Below are 20,604 nucleotides of genomic sequence, written 5' to 3' on the forward strand. Positions count from 1 at the left end.
TTCCACACGAGCAATTTAGGAGGCACACCAGGGAAAAAGCCCTACCAGTGTCCACTCAAAAAATAACCAGTGGGCTCAGGATGTGGGTCAGTTGGTAGAGTGCTTGCCCACAGGGCATGAGGCACAGCCTCATAAACCTCATAAAGCCAGGGGTGGACTCCAGACCAGGGCTTAAAACAGAAAAGAAAAGAATGAATGAATGAATGAAAAGAAAAGAGTTTGGAAACTGAAAATACTGAATTAAAAACATCAGTTTCTGTGTTGTGAAATAAAATGAGGCAGTACATAGCTAATTAGTTGCATCAAGAGAAAGTGTGTGACAGAGTCTCCCTGTGTAGGCAGCCTGTCCGCCAATTCATTATCCTCATGTCTCTGCCTCAAAGATTCTAGGTGTGCCATTACCATTTTGGGATGTTTGTTTGGTCTGGGGATCTAACTCACAGAATCGTGTGTGCTAGCTGTAGCTCTAAAGCTGAGCTACAACTCTAGCCCTACCCCAGCCCTGCCCCATAAGCAGGAGAAATGTGTATGTTGGAAGGACCCGAGGGAGAGAGGAGAAGCTGATGATGTAGGAAAAGGCAGGACTGATGGAGGAAGGAAGCAATGTTCCTGAGGAGGCATTCGAAAACAGCAGATACCATCTTCAAAAACATACGGGGGGAAAATTGTAGAAAGCCAGGATTGTCTAGGAGCTCCAAGTAAAGATAGCGTGTTAGGGTCCCGGAGAAAGACAAAAGACCCACAAAAGACCATCGCTCACATATGCAATCAGCAAGAGCATGTATTGTCTCAAGAAAGATTCCAGTATCCTGGGGCCGACCACCCTACACAGAGGCAAAAGGGAGACAACCCTGAGAAGAGCTTGTAGGCTCCTTTTAAACACGGCCAAGGGGAGGGTCCTAAGGCAGTTAGGTCATTTGAGATATGATTGGCTTCAGCAAGTGCAATCATATTAGTTAGTATGTTCTAATTGGCAGGGCTAGTCAGGGGCTGGTCAGGGCCACAGCTTTCCATTTCTGGGCAGACCTGGACAAATCCCAGGCTTTGTCCATATTTGCTTATTACCTTGAGCTTGCTGACTGTGGCTCAGTCCAGGCCTGATATCGTACATACCAGGCCTCCTTGTCCTTGCTGTTGGGGATGGGGGTGGGGCGTGTTAGAGATCGATTGTCCTTTGTCCGTGGCTCTCTCAGAAACTGCTTGTTCAGTCTCAGGAAACTGAAATTGAGGCCTGATCTCTGAGACAAGACTGAGCAGCCTGTTACGATATTTGCCCGGCCCTCTCAAGGTATGGTCCTATGGTCAACTTCACAAAATAGGGAAAACATTCAGAACCTGGAGATGGTGAGAGAGGTGGAATCCTGCGGCAGTCCAGGATGCCAGGATTCTGGTTTCACTGTAAATGATGACCACCAGTGGTCACCATTCCAACATGTCTGCCTGTAAAGTGGCTTGTGTACTACCCCACCCCTACCCCATCCCCACCTCATTACTGTGCACAGACTGGGAGAGAAGTCTCCTGGAAAAGAATTAATTCCAAAGGAAGAGAAGATGGGGTTGTTAAGTTTGGTCCAATAGCTGACTAGAAGGAAGGAGTAAGAAAGGATTATTTCAGTCTGTCAGTGGTGGCGCACGCCTTTAATCCCAGCACTTGGGGGGCAGAGGTGGGAGGATCTCCGTGAGTTCAAGGCCAGCCTGGTCTACAGAGCAAGTTCCAGGACAGTCAGAGCTGTTACACAGAGAAACCCTGTCCTGGGGACGGGGGAAGAACATTTTGGGAATATTTACTCTCTGCTCTGAAATGGCCATCCCCTCTAATAACAGGACTGAACCCAATAGGGTCAGTTTTTTTTTTTCTCCCCCACAGGGGCCAGTTTGCTAAGACCTCCACCCCATATTACCCCACCATCCTATGCTGACTCATGTCTGGCTTCAACCAGACCCTCAGGAAGTTCGTCCAGTCTGGTAGCCAATCAGGGTCCTACTAGGCCACAAGCAGGAACTGTTCTTGCTATTTTCAGTCAAACAAACCCCTGACATTGCAATCTCAATTGCTGACCAGATGTCGTGAGCCAGTCATAAAATGATTCCTGTACCAGGAAGAGTCTATACCCAATCACTTCAAAGTATACTTAACCACAGCTGGAATTCCCCTAATCCTGTTTAAAAGGAGCTTGTGAGCTTCTCTTGGGGTTGCCATTTTACTACTTTGTCAGATGGTTTGACCCCAGCATGCTGGAATTTCTTTATTAAATGCTCATGTTGATTACACATGTGACTGGTAGCCTTCTGTGGGACTTCTCACAGACCCTAACAGCTCTAGCCTTTAAAAAGACATGTTGGAATGCTGGGAGGATATGTTCCATTTCAGACTATGTAAGATATTGTGATCACAAAACAGTCCCATTATGTCATTTACCTAAGGATGATAACACTTTTTTTTTTTTCAAGTGAAAGCCTGATCTCACTCGGGTGCAGCATGGCCTCAAGACACCTAAGTGTCCAAAAACTGCTGTGCCCCAACACTCCACTTGAACATTCAAATGGGTCTGTGGTGGAGACCAGCCCTGAAGCCTATGGAAATGAGAAACCACCCTTATCACTGCATCAGAGGCACCAGCTTTAAGAGTAGGAGGGATTTTTATACTCTATCTCCAGGACTCTTTAGGGTGGACACATCACTGTGATGCTGGATACCAGTAGAAGTGGCTGTGGGCAGGTAGTGTCAATTGACTACATAAAATCTTTATATCTGGGCACAAAAATTATCAAATGGATCCAAAGTAGGAGACACATGTGGCAGAGGACAGGTGGTAGCTGTGGTGATGTGTGTGTGTTGGTTACTTTTCTATTGCTGTGATTAAAACACCGTGAAGAAGGCAACTCATAACAGAAGGTGATTAACTGAGCTTTTGGTTCTAGAGGGTTTGCGTCTATGACAAATGGCACAGCAAAGGCATGGTGGCAGGAATGGCTGAGATCTCACATCTTGACCCACAAGTAGGAGGCAGAGAGCACACTGGGAATGGCTGGAGTCTTCAAACCTCAAAGCCCGCCCCCATGACCCAACTCTTCCAACAAGGCCACACCTCCTAATCCTTCCCAAAAGTTCCACCAACTAGGGACCAAGCATTCAAACATGAACCTATGTGGGACATTCTCATTCAGTCCACCACAACTTGTATGTGAGTCCCTGTATTTTACCACCTAGGGAAACAGGAGTTACACAAAATTACAATCACTTATGAGGCTGATGAAAAAGGAAAAAAATGGTCACAGACATACATAACCAAAGAGAGTGGGCTCTAGTGAGGTAAACAGTGATGATACAAAGTCATACACAACAAAGAACAGATGGTCTTTTTTTTTTTTTCTTTTTGCAGAAAATAAAAGTACAGAGTCAGCTGGGGTTATAGATAACAAAAACAATTCCAGACTTATTTTTTTTAAACTATGTTTAGAACAGGCAATGACACAATGCTGACAGATGGCAGAGAAAGTTTAATTACTCATGCACCTTTCTTTATTAAATAAAGAAAATGGGTTTCAAGGTGGGAGACAGAAAACACAACTAGGCAGAGGCAGATCTAGATGGTGTGACCACGAGGGATCCATCTCATTAGTTCCAGTAGTTTATGACCAGGAAGTAAATTATGGGCCAGCCTGTGCTACATACCAAGACCCTATCTTGTGAGCTGAGTATTACTTCATGTAATCCTTGCACTTGAAAGGTATAGATAGTAGGATCAGAAGTACAAAAACATGTCCTTTTTTTAAATGGTTGTGTCATGCCCGCGTCACGAGTCCCCCCACAAGGCCACCAAAGAGCTGACTTCCGATGCAAAACCAAAAGGTTTCTTTTTTTTTTTTTTGGTTTTTTCAAGACAGAGTTTCTCTGTAGCTTTGGAGCCTGTCCTAGACTAGCTCTGTAGACCAGGCTGGTCTCGAACTCACAGAGATCCGCCTGCCTCTGCCTCCCAAGTGCTGGGATTACAGACGTGCGCCACTACCACCCGGCCAAAAGGTTTCTTTATTCAAGCCCGGACAAGGACCTTCTCCAACACTCGGATACAGCAAGTGAAGGAGGAAGCCCTGAGCACTTATTACAAGGGGTTTATATAGGAAAAAGTTTACAAGCAGTCGGTTACATATCTTGGTGTCCCGGGATTGGACAGGGGACCTAGGGGTGAGGTAGTTCTTTGACGATATTAGTTGAACTATAAGTGTGAAATTACTAATGGCTGACAGGATGCCTGCAGAAAGCCCTAGGATGTCGACGGGATGCAGGGTCTCTATAGAGACATGAATTTTTATTCCCTATATCCTGTTTTGCTGGGTCTAGGTTATATACATTTAGATTTATTGTTCCAGCCCATTTCCCCATGAGTTCAGCCCCTGGTTAGCTCTGAGTTCAGCCTCTAGTCAGCAGATACCTTGAGATGGGGGCTGACTCTCAAGAGGGCTACTGATCTTTTTCCCTTCATTTGCTGCCTTTTAAGCCACAGCTGTCTGAATTGTCAACTGTAACTCGGCCACTACCAGCAGCGGTTTGGCCGCCAGGGCTCTCTCCGGCTCCAACTCTTGTAAAGCCACTAAGGAAACTTAACTAAACCTCTGTCCCTCTAAAGAACTCAAGATTCAAAGATTAAGGTGGAATTCTGCTCTTTAGAAGCTGAATAGCAAGCAGCTCACCTTCTCTCCTTCATGTCCTCCAAAAAGCCCCATGCTTTTCCTAGCCCTCCTTACAAACCCTTCTCCACCTGGCTCCCCCCTACCACTTCCTGTCAGCTAGTTGCTGACTCAGCCTCCTGACCGCAGGTGAATTTTATTTCATCAAACACATCTTTGCATCATTAAACAAACAACGTTCCAGAGCATAAACAAAAGTAACACACCCTGAAATAATATTCTACAACAAGAACGTCCTTAGCTACATTGTGATTTCAAAGATAGTCTACACTACATGAGTGCCTAGTTCATAAAACCAAAAACAAAGTAAGTCAGATAAAGACACACACACACACACACACACACACACACACACACACACACAAAGAAAATTACACAGCAATTTCTCTGATGAACATAGTGTATGACAAAAAAATTTCCTGGGGAGATGCAACACACACATCCACTCACTCCAGATAGGGATCCCATGACAGACCAGAGTATGGATATCACCAAAGTCCAACATGGTAAACCAATGAGTTTTATTGGGGTTACTTATAGGAATACAGGTGAGGGGTTACTTACAGGAGCAGAAACAACTCAGCGGTAGCTGCATCACCAAGGCCCCCCTCAGCACAGGTAACACAAGTTGGGAACCTGGAGCACACTGCACAGCCTTTAGGTTGGACTGTACCCTTCCACATGACTCAGTTGGTCTAAACCTCTTCCTGGAAGCTCGGCTGGTTTCTGTTCTTCCACGCAGCTGTCTCAGAGTCTTCTTCACAGGTCAGCTTCGTCCCTCTGAGAGTGACTCTCAGCTTTCATTGTTTACTCTGTCGGTGAGGGGCCTAGTGAATCTGGTCAGTTTCAGGGACTTCCTGTAGCCATTTGTTTGCCTTCCTGTTTAAAGAGTTTCCCCGTAGAACGCAATGTTTCTATCTCAGAGGAAGCAGTTACACAACACAAAATGTTTCTATCTCAGAGGAAGCAGTTACACAACACAGAATGTTTCTATCTCAGAGGAAGCTGTTATACAACACACAGATGCAAAAAAAAAAAAAAGTTCCAATAAAATACTTGCAAACCTAATTCAAGAACTCACAAGACCATCACATGATCAAATGTGGCTTCATCTCAGCAACACAGGAATGATTCAACATAAGTAAATCAATAAATGTTAGTTCACCACATTAGCAGACTCAAGGACGAAAACTGCATGAGCATTTCATTAAAAGCAGAAAAGGCCTTTTGACCAAAGCCCACCATCCTTTGATAATTAGAGTGCTTGGGAATCTAGAACTACAGAAGGCATGTATCAACGTAGTAAAAGCAATAAACAATGTGCCCATAGTCACATCATCTTAAATGGAGACAAACTGGAAGTACTTCCACTAAAATCAGTAACAAGACAAAGGTGTTCGCTCTTTCCACTCTAGTTCAGTACAGTGCTTTAAGTCTCAGCTAGAGCAATATGCCAATAGGAGATATAAATAGAAAAGGAAGTCATCACAATACCTTTATTTGATGATGATGTGCTTCTTCTATACATAAAAGACCCCAAAGTCTCCACCAGAAAAATCCTGTTAAATACATTCAGCAAAGTAGCAGGATAGAAAACTAACCTATAAAAATCAGCAACCTTGCCTGGCAGTAGTGGCGCACGCCTTTAATCCCAGCACTAGGAGGCAGAGGCAGGCTGATCTCTGAGTTCAAGGCCAGCCTGGTCTACTGACCAAATCCCAGGAAAGCCAAGGCTACACAGAGAAACCCTGTCTTGAAAAACAAACAAACAAAAAGAAAAGAAATATTTCAGGAATATTTACTCTGCTCCAGGATTTACAAAGACATGTTGGAATGCTGGGAGGCTACACTCCATTTCTTCTTCTTCTTCTTCTTCTTCTTCTTCTTCTTCTTCTTCTTCTCCTTTTCTTTTTTTCTTTTTCTTTTTGAGACACTGTTTCTCTGCATAGCCCTGGCTGTCCTGGAATCACTCTGTAGACCAGGCTGACCTTAAACTCACAGAGATCCGCCTGCCTCTGCCTCCTGAGTGCTGGGATTAAAGGCGTGTGTCACTGCCACCTGGCTGAAATTTTCACGTAATAAAAAATAAAATAAAAACAGCTTTAAAAAGATATCAAGACACCAATATTCCAGGTTGCTATTAGATCTCCACATTATTTTGGCTTCCACCATTGTGAACGGCTTGCATTATTGGATGAAATCCATCTCAGAGTCTCTCTACAGGGATCCAGAGCTCCATCCATCATAGCATCCTCCACTGAGACCTAAACATGGCTTCTGGCAAGAGTCAGATCCTCAAAGGGAGCACAGTTTTAATCCCAGAGTCAGTTGCATGGCTGTGAGTTCCAGACCAGCTAGGGATGCACAGTGAGTGAGATCCTGACCAAAAAAAAAAAATCCACCAGTAAAGCCAGCTGATCTAACCATGTTGTGTCATTGCTTTCTCTAATGTTGTTCAGATCGTGGGGATCCCCCCTAAAAGACCACCACAGAGAACGAATCCCATATGTAAAAGCAAAGAGCCTTTATTTTCTTTCTTTCTAAAGATTTATTTATTATGTATACAGCATATATGGCTGCCGGCCAGAAGAGGGCGCCAGATCTCATTACAGATGGTTGTGAGCCACCATGTGGTTGCTGGGAATTGAACTCAGGACCTCTGGATAAGCAGTCAGTGCTCTTAACCTCTGAGCCATCTCTCCAGCCCAAGAGCCTTTGTGTTCAAGCTCTGAGCTTGGTCTGTCCAATGCAGCCATGAGAGCAGAGAGCCCTGAGCCCAGGCAGGGTAGGGTTTTTATCATAGCAGAGGTTGGGGTGAGGGAATTTCCAGGGTTCAGGATCCTGATTGGCTGGCAATTGTCTAGGGGTATCTGTAAAACAAAAATCAGTGTGTGCTAGACTCAGGGACATCTGGCCATCTTACCTAATGGTTGGAATGTTTGGGATGTTATGTCCTTCCCCATCCCTGGGTGGATCCCTGGGTGGGTTCAGCTCATGGCTTTTCCTGGATCTGGGTGTTGCCTGCCAGTAAGCCTGTCAAGGAAGCTGTGCCTGGGCCTCTAGGCCTGTCATGGCTGCCATGTGGTCAAGCAGCTTTGGGGCCCCTCCACAATATACATATAAATATTTTTAAAATAATAATGATTTCCCAATCAAAACATTGGAGACTGTCGATGCCGTATATAAAGCAATGCTGAGCCCCTGCGGAGGGAGCTGCATCTCTGAGTTTGATAAATTCCATATGTTCAAACACTTCCATAGTTCCTGCTTGTTCCTATGATCTGTACCTTTGTTTTGCCAATATTACAAGTAGAACATGAAGTCTACATTTTTACAATTCAATCCCTTGAAGTTGCTCAGGTCATTCATGCTATAAGAGCACTAAATGCCACCTGGAAATGCAATTTTAGACCCCCTCCCCCAGAAGAAAGCTCAGGAGGTGGGGCTGTTCAGTCCACGTGGAAATAAGCTCTCTAGGTGATTTGACTTCTATTTTGTTTCGTTCTTTGTTTTTCTGGGAGCCATATATGAGGGCTAGGGATATAGCTCAGTGGTAGAACATTTGCCTCATTTGGATGAGGTCATAGGTTTAATTCCAAGAAACACACACACACACACACACACACACACACACACACAAAAAAAAAAAAAACCAAAAAACAACAACAAAAAAAACCACAGGGCATTTGAGAACCGCATATTGTTCAAGACTAGTGAAGTTAAGTAGAAATAACTAGAACCTTGCCTTTCTAGGAGTTTGTTAGAAATTCAGAATAGAGGGTGTGCACCCAGACGTAACAGAATGGGGTTCCCAGGGATCCCCATGCACAGCCGCACTTGAGAGACTGGACATAGAAAACAGCTTTGAAGATGCTTGATTGAGAATTCTTTTTCAAAACGTGACTTTGACTTTTTTCGTTGGGCGAAATCGTGTGAGGGTAAGAAATCGCGTGGCTCTTCTGCATCTGTCCCGTGCTCTAGCTTTTGATACAAAAGAGCTCCATCCTTTTAAAGAGGCCTTCCTTTCATCTTTGATCAGCCAATTGTTCTCCTTTGAAGCACCCTCATTGTCTCTCAGGTCTAAGGCCTCGCCTGTCAACCATTTTCTATGACTCAGTAACTTTCCAACGTTATGTTCATTGACTTCATGAACCATATCTAAATCCACTTTCCAGGCAATTTCCAATACCACTTGCATATTTATATCTAACCCAGGGGAACTGCTCCCTGACAGGCATGTTGATAGGATGGGTGGGGTTGGAACCTAAGCTGAAGCTGCAGGGTGTTTGGGTGGGGACTGAATCCGTACACTGTACATCTGCATTGTGCTGACTCTGATTTCTTAGTAATACTGTAACTAAGCAGGCAGGTGAATAAAAATCCGGATAGCTAAATATCAGGAGTGATTGATTATCTTTGGTTTATAATTTATAATATAATTTAAATTTGGCAATTTCATTTCGTGTGTGTGTGTCTGTGTGTGTGTCTGTGTCTGTGTGTCTGTGTCTCTGTGTGTGCATTTATGTGTGTGTGTCTGTGTGTGTGCGTTTATGTGTGTCTGTCTGTGTTTGTGTGTGTGTGTCTATGTTTCTCTGTGTCTATATCTGTGTGTGTATGTGTGTGTGTGTGTGTGTGTGTGTGTGTCTATGTTTCTCTGTGTCTATATCTGTGTGTGTGTGTGTATGTTTAGGTGAGTGGGTGCACATGCCTGTGAGCATGCATGCATGTAGAGAATGGAGGTTGACATAGCTATCTTCTTCAGTGACTCCCCACCTTGTCAGTTCAGTGAGGCTGGCTTGTCAGTGTGCCCCAGGGCTTCTCTGTGTCTGACCTCCCTTCCTGCTCCCTTTGCAGGAATTACAGCTCACATGATTTCTATATGAGTGCTGGGGTTTGAACTCAGTTCTGAGTACTTGTACCTCTTTCACCAACTGAGATGTCTCTCCAGCCCCTTTATTTCCACTCTGTGTGTGTGTGTGTGTGTGTGTGTGTGTGTGTGTGCGTGTGTGTGAATCTGTATTTTTTAAGCTTTCTGGGATGGATGTCTGCTATTTACACAAACGGGAAAACTGCTACTAATAATTTGAACTTTGAGGTACAATTTACATTCAATAAAGTGCAGAGAAATCTTAACTGTGAAGTTCAACTGTTTACACCCATGTTATTACATCCAAACAAGGTAGGAAGTATTTCCATCGCTCAAAAGGCTTCTTTACACCCGTTTAAGGCAGAAATTGCCCAAAAGCCGAAGTCCTTCCTCTAAGGCAGCATTTCTCAGTTTCTCAACCTGTGGGTTGCCATCCCATGACCTTTTCTCAGGGGTCACATGTCAGATACTTACATTACGATTCATAACAGTAGCAAAATTACCGTTATGAAGTAACAACGAAATAACATTATGGTTGGGGGTCACCACAGCGTGAGGAACTGTGTTAAAGGGTCGCAGCGTCAGGATGGTTGAGAACCACTGCTCCACAGTGTTTCAGCATGCAGCTCTGGAATGGCTCATTACATACAGATCGCTGCAGATCCGGTTTCATTGCACTGGACTTCGGCAGAGGGAGGCAGCTGATGCTGCATCCTTAGTCTCTTTCCCAAAACTCTTCTCCTGTATTTCTTTCTCTTTTTTTCCCTTTTGGACACAGGGTCTCTCTATTACATATCTCTGGCTGTCCTGGAACTCACTCTGTAGCCCAGGCTGGCCTTGAACTCACAGAGATCCACCTGCCTCTGCCTCCCGAGTGCTGGAACTAAAAGTGTGTTCCACCGTGCCCGGCTCTCCTCCTGTGTTTCTAATTCATACTGTGAACAGAAAGCGAGGGAAATGTTTCCCTCATCTCGTTTCCTCTTTCTCACAACCTTTTCTTTTCCTTGCTAATTTGAAACAGTGCAGAGAATGCCCGCAGAGGATTCTATTAAGATGAACGCTGCCCATACCAAGGCAGACAAAAGGCTCCAGAGAAAAGAGGCGGCACCCCTCTGTCGCGTACCCTCCCCCACCCACACCCACATTCGCCTCTCCAATGTCGTTCTTTCTATTCAAAATTGTTTAGACTTATGTATCTTATTTATGCAAGTGTTTTGCCTACATATACGTGTACCATGTGTGTGCCTGATGCCTGTAGAGGTCAGAAGAAGTCATCTGAGTCCCCGGAACTGGAGTTACAGATGGTTGTGAACCACCAGGTGGGTGCTGGGAATCAAAGTAGGGTCCTGTGCAAGAACAAGTATTCTTAAGCCTAGATGGCTAGGGAGCCATCTCCCTCAAAAGTCTTCTTGTCTGGTTGATGGTCATGACAGAAAGTTTGGTTTTTGTTTATTTGTTTGTTTTTGTTTTTTTTTAAATAATGACTCAAAAGTTCAAAGTTCATTAGGGGGGCCAAGGGTGCATGCAGCTCAGTGGTAGAGAGAATTTACCTACAGTATGCAAGACTGTAGGTTCAAGTCCCAGCACTGCAAACAATAAAATGAAATAAAATAAATGAAGCTTCAAATATTTAGAGAATTTCTATAAACTTTGCCTCATTTTGTTAGCCTTTCCTTCAAGACCTGGAGCTCTGTGATGAACGATAAATATCCATTTAGTCCTTCCTTCATCCCATTGGTCCTTTATTAATTTATACATAGCCTGCATTTACAATTATAGGCCCTATGTGTTAGCCAAAACACTAGGCACTAAATAATGACAATAAAAAGGGATAGTTCTTCCTAAAGCTCAATGTCTGAGCCAGGGTCGGGGGGAAGGGTGGGGAGGTGGGGAGGTGGGGATGGTGCATGCCTTTAATCCCAGCACTTGGGAGGCAGAGGCAGGCAGATCTTTGTGAGTTCGAGGCCAGCCTGGTCTACAGAGTGAGTTCCAGGACAGCCACCAAAACTACATAGAGAAAACCTGTCTCAGGGAAAAATAAACTCTATGTCTGGCCAGATGAGTGAACAGGCAAACAGGCAATGATGATTCACTGGGCACTAACTATTGTGTGTTCAACCCAGGTTAGCTATGGTGATGAACAGCTGCAAACTTAAACTCCCTTACAAGTAGAAGACGTTAGACTCCTGCTGAGGTGCTCAGTGGAATGGTTTGTGGTCATTAAAATCTATTTGGAGGAGCTATATTTGGAGATCCGGTTGTGTTATAAACAATGTTTTAAAGGGAGAGAAGAGTGGAAAAATCCGAATACTAACGAGAAGAAATCACTAAGAGTTAAAGCGCTTGCCTCTGCGAGACTGTGAGAGCCAAAGTTACACTTTAAGTGTTAGTGACTGTGTCTAAGAGATCCATGAAACAAAAATGCCTCTGATCTGCAAGCCCCTTGCCCAAGGACAGACAGTTCCTGAAATGCTGGAGGCTATTGTTTATGGGAGATAACAAGCCACATGTTTTCACTCCCTTAAACAAGTTTGTTTGACCCATCTGTACCAGGTGTGCTTGATCAAGAGGGAAAAATCAGGGCACAATCAAATCAAAGCAAAACCAAGTTCCAACTGTCCAGTGTCTGGGATCTACTTACAATGTTCTGGCCTCCTCCAAAGATCTTGGGTCACTTCTCTGGCTCTGTCCTCTGCAGAACACACAGCTTGTCTTCTAGGCTCCAGTTGGCTCCACTCCACCGCTGCTGCTGTTCTTGGTGGTCATCCCAGGGCCCTGGTATCTCCAAAACACTGGGGTCTCTGCTGCAACTGGGCTGCACTTTCCCCAGTAACTTCTCATAAGCTCTCTTCACGGTGCCACGCCTCCACTTCTCTGCCTGACCCCTTCAGTCCTGGGCCTTCAACTGCCACTGTGCCTGAACCTTCACCAATGGCCTCTCCTGCCTCTCTCTCAGTGCCAAGTCTCGGCTGCTCTCCATGACCCCTTCATCCCTTCAAAACCAGTATTACCTGGGTGACTCCTACACATGACCAAGTCCGGCTGCCAGCACGAGGTATAACCTTGGCCGTCTCTGGAACACAGCTTCTCTGTGCTCTTAGGAAACACTTCCTAAAAAGATTTCACCTCAGTGTGAAGCTGTTTTCTTCTTAATCACCACTAATTTCTTAGCTCCAGCTGGCTAACGGGCATTGATTGTCCCAGTAACACAAAGGTTTCACTTCAGTGATGCCGGTCTTTCCTTAATCACAGCTGATTTTTTTTTGCCCCAGCTGCCCAGAATCTTAATTCAAAATAGCAAATGGCCCTGATAGAGTCAATTTCCCTCTAAAACTTCATAAGCCAGCCCCCATCCTCTGCGCTGCTCTCGACATTCTGATCTTCCAGGCTTTAACAAAATAGTCCACTGAGCTCTCAACACTCAACACCCAGAACACGGTCAGGTCTGTCACAGCAATACCCCACTACGCCAGTAGCAATTTGTCTTAGTTAGGATTTCTATTGCTGCGACCAAGCATCATGACCAAAAGATGATTGGAGGAGAAGAGGGTTTATTTGCCTTACACTTCCGTGTTGCTGTTCTTTATCTTAGGAACTCAGAACAGGAACACAAACAGGGCAGAATCATGGAGGCAGGAGCTGATGCAGAGGTCATGGAGGGGAGCTGCTTACTGGCTTGCTCCTCATGGCTTGCTCAGCCTGCTTTCTTATAGAACCTAGAACCACCAGCCCAGGGATGGCACCACTCACTATAGCAAGGCCTTGTAGCTGGATGTCATGGAGGCATTTTCTCAACTGAGGCTCCTTCCTCTCTGATGACTCCAGCTTGTGTCAAGTTGACACACAAAACCAGCCAGAACAGTGATGAAGTTGGCACTTGGACCCTCATCTATCTTGACTCTTACATTACATCTCATAATTGATGCTAAACAACCTCCTATTCCAAAAGATGAGGCTATAAACCCATCTCCTCCTCTTCCTCTTTGCAGTCACATGTTCTCTTCCAGGTAACATGCCTCAAATATGGTTATATTACTATTTTAAATGACATTAGTGTTAACTGCATTGTTGTGAACATAAATATGACCCTGTCTCATCTACATGTGTATTGGTTCCCTGTGGTGATATTTTATTTGTACGTTAATAAATAAAGTTTTCCTGGAGATCAGGGGGGAAAGGCCAGCTGTTTTAAGTAAACAAGAAGTCAGGCAGCACATGCCCTTAATCCCTTAGCAGGCAGGGTCTCTGTGTGTTCAAGGCCACACTAGGGAACAGAGCCAAGCGTGGTGACACACGCCTTTAATCCCAGTACCAACCATAGAGACCTGGAGGTCTGTACAGACAGACAGAAAGTGACAGAGCTGTGTAGGAAGAGTAAGTGTAGTAGCTGGGCTAAAAGCCAATGAGAGGGCAGAACAGCAAGGCGATAAAGGCGTGGGTAGACAGGAAGTGACGCACATTAGGAAGCTGCAGAGTTGGTGAGGTAAGGTTAGCTGTGGCTTTCCCTATTTCCCTGATCTAAGGCCTTCACCCCTATATCTGGCTCCGTGTTTTTTTTTTTATTTAATAAGACCGTTTAGAAATTCGTCTACACTTCCCTTTCTTTCCTGGAACAAATTTGGCTCCTGAAACCTCCCTGACATACCCAGCCATCTGTGGCCACCTGGAGCTCCCGGTTTGCCTGTTGCCAGTGCTTCTGTCTGTCTGCTGCCCAAGCCTGGACTGTCTCTCTCCATCCTGCTTCTCGGGTCCTTAACGTCGCCACCATCCTGGCATGCCCCTTGTTTTTTTCTCTGGTGCTGGGTCCCCATTCTCTTCTTGGTTTACTTACTTCAGTGGCATCCACCATCTCCTTGGAGATTGAGGGGAATGGCATATGGGAGGTAAATTACCCTGAGTCCTTGCTCAGTTGAAAAATCTTTGTATTTTATGTAGCGTTAGACAGGCGTGGAGTCCTAATTAGAAATTATCTTTCAGAATTTTAAACTTTGAACTGTTTGTCTTCTAGTTCCCCATGGTTCCTGCTAGGAATATTGATCCCATACCCTTTCTTCATGTCTTTCAATCTCATGAGTACCTTATTCTTTCTGTTTTTTGTTTTCAAGACAGCGTCTTACTACATAGCTCTGGCTGTCCTGGAATTCAGTAGGTAGGCCAGACTGGTCTCAAAATTCACAGAGATCTGCCTGCCTCAGTATCCTGAGCTCCATAATTAAAGACATGTGCCACTACACCCTTATACCTTACCTTAAAAAAAAACAACTGTGTTTATTTATTGTGTGTGTGTGATAATTTGAATGTCATTGGCCCCCATAAGCTCACTGGGAGTGGCACTATTAGGAGGTGTGGCTTCATTGGAGTAGTTGCAGCCTTGTTGGAGAAAGTATGTAATTGTGGGGGTGGGCTTTGAGATTTCCTATGCTCAAGATATGCTCAATGTCTCAGTTCACTTCCTGTGGCTTGCATATCAAGATGTAGAATTCTCAGCTCCTTCTCCAGTACCATGTCTGCCTGTACGTCACAATGTCCCACCACGATGATAATGGACTGAACCTCTGAACCGTAAGCCACCCAATTAATTATTTCCTTTATAAGAATTGCTGTGGTTGGGGCTGGAGAGATGGCTCAGTGGTTAAGAGCACCGACTGCTCTTCCAGAGGTCCTGAGTTCAATTCCTAGCACCCACGTGGTGGCTCACAACCACCTGTAATGAGATCTGGTGCCCTCTTCTAGCCTGCAGGGACACATGAAGACAGAGGACTATATACATAATAAATAAATAAAATCTGAAAAAAGAATTGCTGTCATCATGGTGTCTTTTCACAGCAACAGAAACTAAGACAGTGCGCGTGTGCACGTGTGTCATGGCACAGCTGTAGGGGTCAAAGGGCAACTTTCTAGAGTCTGTTTTTATTTCACCATGTGGGTTCCAGAGATTGAACCCAGGTCATCGGCAAATGGGGCTAGCATTTTACCTGAGGAGCCATCTCGCTGGCCCTGAGCATCTTAATCCTTATTTCTCTCAGGCTTTTGCCTTGTCTGCATTCCTGGAATTATCTTGGAGTTGACTCAGATATTGCCTGCTCTTGGTCTTTTATGTTAAGTGTTTCCTCAAAAATCTAGTGACCTTTAGTAAATATATGGTACTAAAATGCTGATAAAGTCCAGTTTTCCATGTCTGGAGCCCTGCACATTTCCTGTACTCTCACAGGACACTGAACGGTCCATTTATGAAAAAGCTTTCTGCAGAAGCAGCCAGCTTCCTTACAGAGGCTTAATCCTGTCTTCGGCCTGGAAATTGTGCATTTGAGACTCAGGCTAAAAAAAGGAAATGGCCTTACCATTGTGTGTGTGGAGGGACCTGGAGGAGGATAGAGAGCAGGAGAGCAGGAGAGCAGGGTAGGGCAATGGAGAAGAAAGTGGGTGTGATACACACACACACACACACACACACACACACACACACACACACACAGCCCTGTGAAGATGCCACAGGTGAAGCCCACCGAGTTATCTGATAATCTGATAAATGAACTTAAAGAAAAGGAAAATATGGCTTGAGGTTCTTTCTTTAATACGGGGATTGAGCAATTCACTGTGTAGGCGACCAGCGAGCACTTCAGCTGTGTTTGCCAGAGGTCCAATGCATTGTTGAGAAGAGCTGCTGATCACTGAAAACAGGAGATTAAGTGAGAATTTAGAGGCTGGATTCTGACAAACGTGGATTTAAATTACAGTTCCACGCACCAGGGGCTGGCCATTGGTGAACTGCCTAACCCTCCCTGTGCTTACTGTATTCATCTGCAGGACAATGGGGACCACACAGAGGACTCCCCTTGTAAAGGTTTGTGAGGAACAGTGAGAGATCTCTGTTTAACCCAGTGCCTCACAAATACTGATGAGCCATGTGTGGTCATTATATGTGTCAAATCAAGAGCCTATTTCTTTTTTACAAAGGTTGGCGACTGATTACTGAAAACAGCCTTTTAAATATCATGAGATAGAGGCGAGCGATTCAGGTGATTTCACAAAAGGAACTCTCGAAACAAATATTTTGTTTTTTTCTTTGAACATAGCAAATGGCAAATCTTGGCTGGTGAATCACCACTCTGGAGTCCACAGTGGGCCAAAGGAGCGGCTCACACTAACCAAAGTGGAGGTTTTAAAAGCCTCCCCAAGAGTGGGTGGTTTGGTTTCTTCCTTGGAGTGCGTTGTCGGTGACCAACCATGAAGGAAAAAAAAAAATCCCGAGATGAAAAATAATAACATTAGTGACTTAAAAAAAAAACAACAACAAAAAACGGTAATGAGAACCAATTGGTTTGGAATCCAACTGGCAGATATGGATATTGAAAAATCTGGTTTATTATTTTGGAAGTTTCGCACTTTCACGAGTATTTCTTGCCATATTCCTCAGAGAGGAGTCACAGAGAAGTGCAAACGGGGGTGGGGAATGCTAACTCGAGATGTCACCCACTTTGAACCAGGATGGCTAGTGTATGGAAGGACTCGGGTCAAACTCATCTGTTTGTTACTTATCTGAAAGAAAGGAGGAGCGGGAGGAGGAGGAGGAGGAGGAGGAGGAGGAGGAGGAGGAGCCTTGCTAAATCTTCCAGCAACTTGGCAGAGTTGCTGGTGACTCACCTAGCAGCCAGAACAGGGTTGGAAATAAAGACAGAAGACTCAAGAAGTGAGTGAGAGGCTCCCTTCCTGCGGAGGCAGTAACACATGGTATACATACAGCATAGATCAGGATGACAGGTCGCCGTCTTTGATGTAGGCCACTTACCACAGAAGACAGAACAAAACCAGGCTGAGTAGAAATATATGGCTCCCCAAACCACTGTTTTACCAAGACTGTTATATTTTTGTATCTGAGCAGTAACTGTCTTGTGGAGGGGAGTCATCTTCCATGCATTAAAAACAAACAAACAAACAAACAAAAAATCTCAATTGCTAGTAGCAGGTCTGAGAGCAAGCCGAGATTACCAGCGTGGACTCCGGACTCCTGCCTTCTGGTTCAGGTCCAGTGTGTAGCTATAACCTTGACAGTTCTGTCAGTCTCTTGGTGACTCTGTTTTCTCACCTGCAGAATGGGCGTGATGACCACAAAACTTACTTCCTTAAACTTTTGTGAGGAAGACATTAGGTAGCAAAGTTCAAATACTTAGAATATCGTTGCTGGTTATGCACCAGCGCTCGTGGGTGGCTGTAGCCCACGCGGCCATGCTGATGGATGCTGTGGGTCGCAGAAGAAGCACGAGCCATAGTTACCTTTTTAGAGCTTTATTGGGAGAAAGAGGGGAGAGGCAGAGAGAGGGAGAGAGAGAGAAAGAGAGACAGAGGACAGACGGAAGGAGAGATAGCAGAAAGAGAAAGGGATGCACTGAGGGCCCGCCCACTTTTTAGGCTGGGATGCCGTCGCAGGCTGGTGACGTAATTAAGGACAAAATCCTTACAATCATTATCCTTGACAACCCAATATAAATCATAATCACATGTCTTTTGAAGTTCAGAAGTCCAAATAATGATCCTATAAATAAGTATTTATTAACCCCATTTTACAGATGGGATCTGTTACACTTTGGCCTGGAAGATATTGATTTGAATTTTATTTATTTGTTTGTTTGCTTGTTTATTTATTCATTTATTTATTTATTTGTTTGTTTGTTTGTTTGTTTATTTATTTAGTACAGACAGGGTCTCACTATGTAGCCCTGGCTGGCCTTGAACTCACAAAGATCTACCAATCTACCTGACCCTGCCTCCCAAGTGCTGGGTTTAAAGGCTTGCACCACCATGCCTGGTTTGATCAGGAGTTTTAAAAAAGGGGGGAAAAAAGCCTATACTGATACGGAGAAGAGAACCTCTGCCACCCAGTCTTGCCCCTAGCACAGAGTGAGCCCGTGAATGAAGGTGCTCTATCTCTAGAGAGCATGGTTCGCATCATAGTTTATATGAATGCAACCCCAATTTTCTTCTTGTTACTTCTGTAAATAGCTTGTAAATAATGATATTTAACTTCTTTTGACTGTTTTCAGTGATGACAATTTCATTACTTCATGAAGTGGACTATTTTGAGGATTTTTTTTATTGGAAAGTTCAACTTTGGAGCTGGAGTAATAGAGTGCTTGCTTCATACGCACAGCACACAGGGGCCAGGGATAGGTGTTTACACAGCGTGAAGATGTGTCTATGTTTTGCCTTACCTGCCTAAGGCACCTGATTGGCTTAATGAAGAGCTGAATGGCCAATAGCTAGGCAGGAGAGACTAAGGGGGACTTCTGGGCAGAGAGAGGAACTCAGGGTTAGAATCTGGCATGGCAGGAGACACCATTGAGACATGGAGGATGTCAGACATACAGAATGGAGGAGAGGTTAAAAAAACCACATGACAGAATATAGATTAATAGAAGCAGGTTAATTTAAGTAATACAAGCTAGTTGGGAACAAGCCTAATCTAAGGCAAAGCCTTCATAATTAATAAGAAGTCTTAAGCCGGGCGGGGGTGGCGCACGCCTTTAATCCCAGCACTCGGGAGGCAGAGGCAGGCGGATCTCTGTGAGTTCGAGGCCAGCCTGGTCTACAGAGTGAGTTCCAGGAAAGGCACAAAGCTACACAGAGAAAACCTTTCTTGAAAACAAACAAACAAAAAAAAAAAAAAAAAAAAGAAGTCTTCATGTCATTATTTGGGGGCTGGTGTCCCAAAAGAAGACTTAGAACAGATTAGGGCTCAACCTTGAGTTGAAATTAGCTGACGCCTTACACAGACTCACAGAAATTGGGTCTGTTTTATAGAATGGCTCAGGTGAGCCTAAAAACAGGTCTTAAAAAAGATTTATTAATTTTATTTTATGAGTATGCATGTTCCGGTTACAAGTATGTACGTGCACCATGTGCATGACTGGTGCCCATGGAGGTCAGAAAAAGGCATCCAATCTCCTACAACTGTTATGGATGGTTGTGTGCCACCATGTAGGTGCTGGGAACTGAACCCAGGTCCTCTGCAAGATCAACACATGCTCTTAACTCCTAAGCCATCTCTCCAGTAGGTCTTTAGAGGATATATGAGGGAGGCATGGGCCTCAGATATTTAAGGTTAGGTTTTAGGGATCTGAAAACTTAAAAAGGGGGGAAGATTGATTTTACTTATCTCCAAATTTAATTTTCTTTCAATTATTGAAAGGAGACAAGCCGGGTGGTGGTAGTGCATGCCTTTAATCCCAGCACTTGGGAGGCAAAGGCAGACAGATCTCTATGAGTTCAAGGCTGGCCTGGTCTACAGAGCTAGTTCCAGGATGTCTAGGGGATTAAACAGAGAAACCCTGTCTCGAAAAGAAAGAAAAGGAAGGAGACACAAACCACAGTAGTATTAACAGTCTTTACGACTACCTGCAATGGAGTTCACAAGCCAGATGAGGCGGTGTATCCCTGTAATTCCAGTACTTGAGAGGCTGAGAAAGGAAGATCATTGTGAGTTCAAGACTCTGCCTCAAAAACAAAACAAAAATCAAAGATAATTTTGTACCACATCACAGCAATACCGGAAATCTTGACATATCATCTGAGCTCAGAATAACTTTGTAATTGCAGATGTTACTGGGCATGCTTATTATTGTTAATTAAAAATGTGAATGAAGACCAAGCATAGTGGCGCACACCTTTAATTCCAGCACTCGGGAGATAGAGGCAGGCGGGTCTCTGTGAGTTAGAGGCCAGCCTGGTCTACAGAGGGAGTTCCAGGACAGCTCGGGCTACAGATTGAGACCCTATCTCAATAAAACATAAGTGACCCGGGTTGGTAACGAACACCTGTAATCCCAAATACATGGGAGGTGGAAACAGAGGATCAGAAGTTCAAGGACATCACACTGAGACCAAGCCAGTCTGAGTTCCATGAGACCCTTTCTCTAAAGAACAAAACCATTTATATGTTGCTATGTGACAATTTCATTTTAAAAATATTTTAGTAGCTGTTCTTTAACAGGACTGGTTTCTTTGTAATCCCAGGACACTGCTCACATATTATTCTAAAAATGTCCATTGGC

The 20,604-nt window shown here is 44.4% G+C and overlaps 1 long non-coding RNA gene across 2 annotated transcripts; it reads right to left on the minus strand.

Moving 5' to 3' along the window:
* Positions 1–16,166: 16,166 nt before the first annotated feature.
* Positions 16,167–17,775, minus strand: LOC131895206 (uncharacterized). 2 transcript variants are annotated; one of them, XR_009375121.1, is made up of 3 exons: positions 17,546–17,775; positions 17,201–17,266; positions 16,167–16,227 (listed from the first exon to the last, which is right to left on the minus strand). It is a non-coding gene; the product is annotated as an uncharacterized LOC131895206 (long non-coding RNA). The 2 variants fall into 2 exon arrangements; XR_009375122.1 differs by having other exon boundaries at positions 17,201–17,340.
* Positions 17,776–20,604: the final 2,829 nt, after the last annotated feature.

This window comes from Peromyscus eremicus, chromosome 18 (genome assembly GCF_949786415.1).
Source record: "Peromyscus eremicus chromosome 18, PerEre_H2_v1, whole genome shotgun sequence".
Lineage (NCBI taxonomy): Eukaryota > Metazoa > Chordata > Mammalia > Rodentia > Cricetidae > Peromyscus > Peromyscus eremicus.